Raw genomic sequence first — 9,861 nt, 5'->3', positions numbered from 1 at the left:
TGATTGGCTAATGGCCAACAAGCTGCGTCAACCATACACTAAAAGTACAAATATTATGCCACTTTATATGTTTACATACCCTACATTATTCATCTCAAATGTATAAACTGTACTCGATACCATCTACTGCATCTTGCCTATGCCGTTCTGTACCATCACTCATTCATATATTTTTACGTACATATTCTTCGTTGCTTTACACTTGTGTGTATAAGGTAGTTGTTGTGGAATTGTTAGGTTAGATTACTCGTTGGTTATTACAGCATTGTCGGAACTAGAAGCACAAGCATTTCGCTACATAAATCATGACCCTTTCTCTTTGAAGTTTGATTTGTTTGTTTTTAACATTAATCAGTGTTTCATTATATAATAAGAATAACACCTTTTCACTTTATTGACTGTACTAAAGTGTATGTAACAAGAATGAATCAGAAATACAGCAATTTGCTTCAACAGCCTTGATTTTTTCTGTATCTTTACATGTTGAAAATTACTTGTGAAAATAAAACGTTTAAACAAAAAAAGATTTTCTGAAATTTCAGGGCTGCAATAACAATTACACAAAAAACATGTATAGTATAACACTCATACTGTACAGTACTGTGAGGGTTCTAGTTCTCATCAACATGTATAGTATAATCACTCATACTGTACAGTACTGTGAGGGGTCTAGTTCTCACCAACATGTATAGTATAATCACTCATACTGTACAGTACTGTGAGGGTTCTAGTTCTCATCAACATGTATAGTATAATCACTCATACTGTACAGTACTGTGAGGGTTCTAGATCTCATCAACATGTATAGTATAACACTCATACTGTACAGTACTGTGAGGGTTCTAGTTCTCATCAACATGTATAGTATAATCACTCATACTGTACAGTACTGTGAGGGTTCTAGTTCTCATCAACATGTATAGTATAATCACTCATACTGTACAGTACTGTGAGGGTTCTAGTTCTCATCAACATGTATAGTATAACACTCATACTGTACAGTACTGTGAGGGTTCTAGTTCTCATCAACATGTATAGTATAATCACTCATACTGTACAGTACTGTGAGGGTTCTAGTTCTCATCAACATGTATAGTATAACACTCATACTGTACAGTACTGTGAGGGTTCTAGTTCTCATCAACATGTATAGTATAATCACTCATACTGTACAGTACTGTGAGGGTTCTAGTTCTCATCAACATGTATAGTATAATCACTCATACTGTACAGTACTGTGAGGGTTCTAGTTCTCATCAACATGTATAGTATAATCACTCATACTGTACAGTACTGTGAGGGTTCTAGATCTCATCAACATGTATAGTATAACACTCATACTGTACAGTACTGTGAGGGTTCTAGTTCTCATCAACATGTATAGTATAATCACTCATACTGTACAGTACTGTGAGGGTTCTAGTTCTCATCAACATGTATAGTATAATCACTCATACTGTACAGTACTGTGAGGGTTCTAGATCTCATCAACATGTATAGTATAACACTCATACTGTACAGTACTGTGAGGGTTCTAGTTCTCATCAACATGTATAGTATAATCACTCATACTGTACAGTACTGTGAGGGTTCTAGTTCTCATCAACATGTATAGTATAATCACTCATACAGTACTGTGAGGGTTCTAGTTCTCATCAACATGTATAGTATAATCACTCATACAGTACTGTGAGGGTTCTAGTTCTCATCAACATGTATAGTATAATCACTCATACTGTACAGTACTGTGAGGGTTCTAGTTCTCATCAACATGTATAGTATAATCACTCATACTGTACTGTGAGGGTTCTAGTTCTCATCAACATGTATAGTATAATCACTCATACTGTACTGTGAGGGTTCTAGTTCTCATCAACATGTATAGTATAATCACTCATACAGTACTGTGAGGGTTCTAGTTCTCATCAACATGTATAGTATAATCACTCATACAGTACTGTGAGGGTTCTAGTTCTCATCAACATGTATAGTATAATCACTCATACAGTACTGTGAGGGTTCTAGTTCTCATCAACATGTATAGTATAATCACTCATACAGTACTGTGAGGGTTCTAGTTCTCATCAACATGTATAGTATAATCACTCATACAGTACTGTGAGGGTTCTAGTTCTCATCAACATGTATAGTATAATCACTCATACAGTACTGTGAGGGTTCTAGTTCTCATCAACATGTATAGTATAATCACTCATACAGTACTGTGAGGGTTCTAGTTCTCATCAACATGTATAGTATAATCACTCATACTGTACAGTACTGTGAGGGTTCTAGTTCTCATCAACATGTATAGTATAATCACTCATACTGTACAGTACTGTGAGGGTTCTAGTTCTCATCAACATGTATAGTATAATCACTCATACTGTACAGTACTGTGAGGGTTCTAGTTCTCATCAACATGTATAGTATAATCACTCATACTGTACAGTACTGTGAGGGTTCTAGTTCTCATCAACATGTATAGTATAATCACTCATACTGTACTGTGAGGGTTCTAGTTCTCATCAACATGTATAGTATAATCACTCATACAGTACTGTGAGGGTTCTAGTTCTCATCAACATGTATAGTATAATCACTCATACTGTACAGTACTGTGAGGGTTCTAGTTCTCATCAACATGTATAGTATAATCACTCATACTGTACTGTGAGGGTTCTAGTTCTCATCAACATGTATAGTATAATCACTCATACAGTACTGTGAGGGTTCTAGTTCTCATCAACATGTATAGTATAATCACTCATACTGTACAGTACTGTGAGGGTTCTAGTTCTCATCAACATGTATAGTATAATCACTCATACAGTACTGTGAGGGTTCTAGTTCTCATCAACATGTATAGTATAATCACTCATACTGTACAGTACTGTGAGGGTTCTAGTTCTCATCAACATGTATAGTATAATCACTCATACAGTACTGTGAGGGTTCTAGTTCTCATCAACATGTATAGTATAATCACTCATACAGTACTGTGAGGGTTCTAGTTCTCATCAACATGTATAGTATAATCACTCATACTGTACAGTACTGTGAGGGTTCTAGTTCTCATCAACATGTATAGTATAATCACTCATACAGTACTGTGAGGGTTCTAGTTCTCATCAACATGTATAGTATAATCACTCATACTGTACAGTACTGTGAGGGTTCTAGTTCTCATCAACATGTATAGTATAATCACTCATACTGTACAGTACTGTGAGGGTTCTAGTTCTCATCAACATGTATAGTATAATCACTCATACAGTACTGTGAGGGTTCTAGTTCTCATCAACATGTATAGTATAATCACTCATACAGTACTGTGAGGGTTCTAGTTCTCATCAACATGTATAGTATAATCACTCATACTGTACAGTACTGTGAGGGTTCTAGTTCTCATCAACATGTATAGTATAATCACTCATACTGTACTGTGAGGGTTCTAGTTCTCATCAACATGTATAGTATAATCACTCATACAGTACTGTGAGGGTTCTAGTTCTCATCAACATGTATAGTATAATCACTCATACTGTACAGTACTGTGAGGGTTCTAGTTCTCATCAACATGTATAGTATAATCACTCATACTGTACTGTGAGGGTTCTAGTTCTCATCAACATGTATAGTATAATCACTCATACAGTACTGTGAGGGTTCTAGTTCTCATCAACATGTATAGTATAATCACTCATACTGTACAGTACTGTGAGGGTTCTAGTTCTCATCAACATGTATAGTATAATCACTCATACAGTACTGTGAGGGTTCTAGTTCTCATCAACATGTATAGTATAATCACTCATACTGTACAGTACTGTGAGGGTTCTAGTTCTCATCAACATGTATAGTATAATCACTCATACTGTACAGTACTGTGAGGGTTCTAGTTCTCATCAACATGTATAGTATAATCACTCATACTGTACAGTACTGTGAGGGTTCTAGTTCTCATCAACATGTATAGTATAATCACTCATACTGTACAGTACTGTGAGGGGTCTAGTTCTCACCAACATGTATAGTATAATCACTCATACTGTACAATACTGTGTGGGTTCTAGTTCTCATCAACATGTATAGTCTAATCACTCATACTGCACAGTACTGTGAGGGTTCTAGTTCTCATCAACATGTATAATATAATCACTCATACTGCACAGTACTGTGAGGGTTCTAGTTCTCATCAACATGTATAATATAATCACTCATACTGCACAGTACTGTGAGGGTTCTAGTTCTCATCAACATGTATAGTCTAATCACTCATACTGTACAGTACTGTGAGGGTTCTAGTTCTCATCAACATGTATAGTATAATCACTCATACTGTACAGTACTGTGAGGGTTCTAGTTCTCATCAACATGCATAGTCTAATCACTCATACTGCACAGTACTGTGAGGGTTCTAGTTCTCATCAACATGTATAGTATAATCACTCATACTGTACAGTACTGTGAGGGTTCTAGTTCTCATCAACATGCATAGTCTAATCACTCATACTGCACAGTACTGTGAGGTTTCTAGAGCTCATCAACATGTATAGTATAATCACTCATACTGCACAGTACTGTGAGGCTTCTAGTCCTCATCAACATGTATAGTATAATCACTCATACTGCACAGTACTGTGAGGGTTCTAGTTCTCATCAACATGTATAGTATAATCAATCATACTGCACAGTATTGGGAGGGTTCTAGTTCTCATCAACATGTATAGTATAATCACTCATACTGCAAAGTACTGTGAGGCTTCTTGTTCTCAACAACATGTATAGTATAATCACTCATACTGCACAGTATTGGGAGGGTTCTAGTTCTCATCAACATGTATAGTATAATCACTCATACTGCAAAGTACTGTGAGGCTTCTTGTTCTCAACAACATGTATAGTATAATCACTCATACTGCACAGTATTGGGAGGGTTCTAGTTCTCATCAACATGTATAGTATAATCACTCATACTGCAAAGTACTGTGTGGGTTCTAGTCCTCATCAACATGTATAGTATAATCACTCATACTGCACAGTACTGTGAGGGTTCTTGTTCTCATCAACATGTATAGTATAATCACTCATACTGCACAGTACTGTGAGGGTTCTAGTTCTCATCAACATGTATAGTATAATCACTCATACTGCACAGTACTGTGAGGGTTCTTGTTCTCATCAACATGTATAGTATAATCACTCATACTGCACAGTACTGTGAGGGTTCTTGTTCTCATCAACATGTATAGTATAATCACTCATACTGCACAGGGGTTCTCGTTCTCCCTCTCTCCTGCATTTGGCCAGTTCTCATCAACATTACATCGTATGTCTTCTCTGGCGATGCATCTTGGAAAGTATCTTCTGGAATATCTAATCTAACCCTGGCAGTCTTCAGGAGGAGTGCCTGGTCATGTGGATGGTGGTCATAAACCTTCCACCTCCACGCAGAGAAACTCCTCTATGGGGTTTAGGAAGGGGGAGTATGGAGGCAGGAATAGTACTGACATCCTGGGATGTGCAGCAAACCAGTCTGACTGCAGCAGAGTGGTGGAATGCTGCATTATCCCACACAACAACGAAGGTAGGGGAGTTTCTGGCCCCTCTCTCCACCGCTGGCACAAGTCGATTACGCAGGTCATCCAGAAAATAAATGAGCCTCTCTGTATTGTAGGGGCAAATGAGTGGTTTGTGTAACAGCAAACCATCATTGGACAGTGCTGCACACATTGTGGCGACATCCACGGTTGCTCTCTGTCCAATCACATTTCTTCCCCTGTTTTTGCCAGGTTGAATCTAGCTTCATACACATAGATGGATGTATGTGCAGTTTGCCTGGCTTCCAACTCCATTACACTCTAAAATACAGTAAAGCTACAGTTTTACAGTACTTTACATTATGCTGAGTTGTGTATGTACACTGTCTGGTTATTGATCAGACATCTTACCTGGACATATTGATACCGGAGTTCTTTCACACGTTCACCGTTTCTATCAAACATGGGTACAGTGCTTCATCCTTATGATTCTCTAGGACTCTGGCAATTGTTGTTGTGCTGACCGTATTCACATTCCCAAAAGTGATATTGTCTGCCAGCACTCTGTCCCTAATGTTCCGTAGTTTTATTGCATTGTTGCCAATCACCATTTCAACAATGGCAATTTCCTCTGCATCTGATAATATTCTGCCTCTCCCTCCTGAGGCAACCTTTGGATCCTACTGAAAAACACAAAACAATCAATATATTTCAAAATGTCAGTACATGTAAAAATGTGAACATATTGTATTGTACTTTAATATGACGTTCAATTATCATTGAAGGAAGCACATCTCACCTGTTGTTTTGCCGGAAAATTCGTACTATTGATGCAATTGTTGAACACTGCAGATTTGGTTGCACCCTTAAACTGACCTCTCTCAAAGAGAGACCATGGTTTACAACATGGTCAATAATTGTGGCCCTTATCTCATCAGAGACCACCGCTCTTGGTCGTCCTCTCCTTTGTCCTCCAAGCATTCTCCCTCTCCCTGCCACACTTTTTTCCTGTAATGGATTTATTTTATAAATAATGTTTTGCTGTTACATTAAACTGCCAAAAATGCTGTTATCGAGGTAATTTCCTTAGTAAGTGACGTCAGAGTTCAGTATGAGGGAGAAGTCAGCTCAGGGATGATAGACGAGTTTCCCACCAGTAATTACCAGTTCTGAGTGGTAAATACCCCCTTCCCACTTGGTTATGAATGCTGACCCCTCCACAACCAGGTGGATTGAGAGTTAGATTGAGTGAGGAGGGGTTAGTGTCAGGTGGAGGTAGTAGAGTCAGAACAGGAAGGGGTTTTAATTAGGGGAGGGGTTAAAGTTAGAATTGGTAGGGGTAAGAGTGAGAGTGAGGTGTTAAAGTCAGGGAGGGGTTCCAATTAGGGGGAGGGATTAGACATAGAAGGGGGGGGTAGAGTCAGGGGAGGGTTATGTCAACTCAGGTCTAAAGATGGCCTATTTACTTTAGGTTAAAAGAATGTACGCACGTAAATCAAGGAGAAGTGAAGTCTGACATTGTTTAATCAGAACTGATGGGTCTTAAATGGATGACTGTCTCATGACATGGATGACATGTCCATGTCTTCCATCAGCAGGGAGAGAAGGGTAGAAGAAGGAGAAATGGAGAATGGGTGAGATGCAGAACAGTGGGGGAAGGGAGATATGTTTATATGGCCTGCAGACACTGCCTGAGACGTGATAGGGCACTCCACCGGCTGTCTCCCTGTGTCTACTACGACCATGTCGTTACCACCAGTCAGTGGCCTTCCGTCACACATCAGTCTATGTGGTCGTTGGTATTCAGAGAGCAGACATCTCTGAGCTGCATGACTGTGCAAAGGTTCAGGAAATCCTATTATTGAGAACATGAAGCATTCCTTGTGTGACTGTTTTGAAAAGCTGCCATCAAAAGGGTAATTTCAGGACAATACATGAAAACTTAAATTTTAAAGTGACACTACGAAAACTGCAGTACAGCTAGCGGTATGAGGACAGTGACATCACCTTAGGTCTCTGAGCTTTTCCGTTGTCTGTTATCATCAACAACACCCTCTTGCAGGTATTACCTTCTTTATCTTCTCTGTGTCCTACAGCAGGAGAAGCATCTTAAATGTGAAAGTGACGTGTGCTGTTGTACACTCCATTTCTGTGTATTTTCTTCAACCAAGGATGTAGTCTTCATAACACCAGCCTCTCCGTGTCCTTGACTCGAGAGTTTGGAATGGCTGTTTTGATGTGTCGGCATGATAATGAAAGGGCTGTGCCCTCAGACTTCAAAGCATCACCCTACGCTGGTTGGATATTCCTGTTTCGAATTGAACGAATTATGATCTATTGTTTTACATAGGACAGTCCCAGTACTTCTGCTTCAAGGATAAGCAAACTCACAGTAGCTAGCTAGCAAGAACAAATCTTCCGAGCTCGGACATCGTTTGCTGCGAACATCATCACACACATTTTCTAAACGTTTTAACAACCCCTCTACACTAAAACAAGTGACATGGTGGTCAGCAAGTAGAAACTAAGGTTAGCTTAGCTAGCATAGCTAACGTTAGCTAGCATTGTTCAGCCCAAAGAAAGTCAGACAGCTAATAATTTTTGTTTGGTTGCTTGCTATTAACTCGAAATCGGATAGCTAATCAAATGTATGTTTTAGTTATAAATTAACTAGTTAGCTAATTATAGGCTGAACATTTTCTTACCCCACTGAAGGTATTAATGTTCCTTCTTGGATGTCCTATGTTTACATAGTAGTGAATCACCCATGCATTCCACCTAGCTCGCTACTAATACAATAAAACAAAATAAATGTTTATTGGTCACATACAGATGTTATTGTGGGTGTAGCGAAATGCTTATGTTCCTAGCTCCACCAGTGCAGTAGTATCTAACAATTTACAACAATACACACGAATCTAAAAGTAAAAGAATGGAATTAAGAAATATTTATATATTAGGACGAGCAAAAACGTTCTGGGTTAATAACGTAAGAAATAACGCACCAAAAAAGAAAACCCTGCAGAGTTGCTTAGGATGCTAGAAGCAGAGTTTCTCTGTCTGACGGCGCTGTTTAATACAACCCATGTTCACTTCTGGCAAGTTTCCTTCCTGCCACACATTTTGGCATTTGCATGTACCCTAAATATTAATAGATCCTAGTCCAAAAGGATCAGACTACAGCAAGTATGACCAACCAAACCACAAGTGATATGAATCCTCTTTCATTAAGTCAACCTAAAATGTCTATCTAATGCAACATTTATTCATGCATAGATAAAGAAAACAGAGAGCATGTACAAAATAAACGTTATTTTACAGGATGAAATAAATGCATGAGGCAAACATGGAATTACTTTGTGAAATGTGTAACGGCATTCTTCGTTTGTGGAAAGAGAGTCGGACCGAAATGCAGCGTAGTTGTTACTCATGTTCTTTAATGAAGAGAATGACGATACATGAAATAACTAAACAAATACAAAAACAACAAACCTAATTACAGGCGCCGGACTCCCTGCCTTTCTGACCTCCTCGTACAGGTGCCTATGATCTCAAAGTGCCATGGCAGCTGTTCCGCCCGAGGACCCGTGTTAGACCACACCATTATGCTTCTCGCCTGATATGAGAAAAACACCCGCAGGAGGTAACCGGACGGGTGTATCACTGGCTGAGCAAGCTCCGTTAACAAGAAAGAAACAAAAATTGTGTCCAGCTTGAGGGGGAAATGTGGTACCCCCCTACCTCCCTCCCCGATGGGACAGATCATGCGTGCCCTGGCGACCCACTCGCACCTGCCACTCCACATAAACTGAAACACAAGCCTCACTAGAGAACTACTCAGACAAGCCGGGAATGGGTAGATGTATGCCAAATACAAAAGAGACGGCAACACATGCACCTTTAGGACCAGGACTTTGCCCATAAAAGACAAATACCTAGCTTTCCACATTGCTAGCTTCCTCTGTACCACTGCGATGCGCATGTTCCAGTTTAGCGTCGCTGAGCCGGAGGTCTCGAAATGGACCCCGAGAATCCTCAGGGCCCCCTCACAGAGAGATAACCCCCCAGGCACATCCGTTCTACCGCGCCATCTTCCGAAAAACTTGACGGAAGACTTTGCATGGTTCAGAACTGCTCCCGACGCTCGGGTGAAATCCCCAATGATGGCAAGGGACCTTGTCAGGCACGAGTCCTTGCACAACAACAAGGAAGTGTCGTCGGCGTACTGCGTCATCTTAACACGCAGCCCACCACTTCCAGGGATCAGCAAGCCTTCCACCCCTGTGTCTGCCCTAATGGCAGCCCCCAAAGGCTCCAT

The sequence above is a fragment of the Oncorhynchus keta genome, chromosome 13, assembly GCF_023373465.1.
Source record: "Oncorhynchus keta strain PuntledgeMale-10-30-2019 chromosome 13, Oket_V2, whole genome shotgun sequence".
Taxonomy (NCBI): Eukaryota; Metazoa; Chordata; class Actinopteri; order Salmoniformes; family Salmonidae; genus Oncorhynchus; species Oncorhynchus keta.
The sequence above is the reverse complement of the archived record's forward strand: the minus strand, read 5'-3'. Positions refer to the sequence as shown.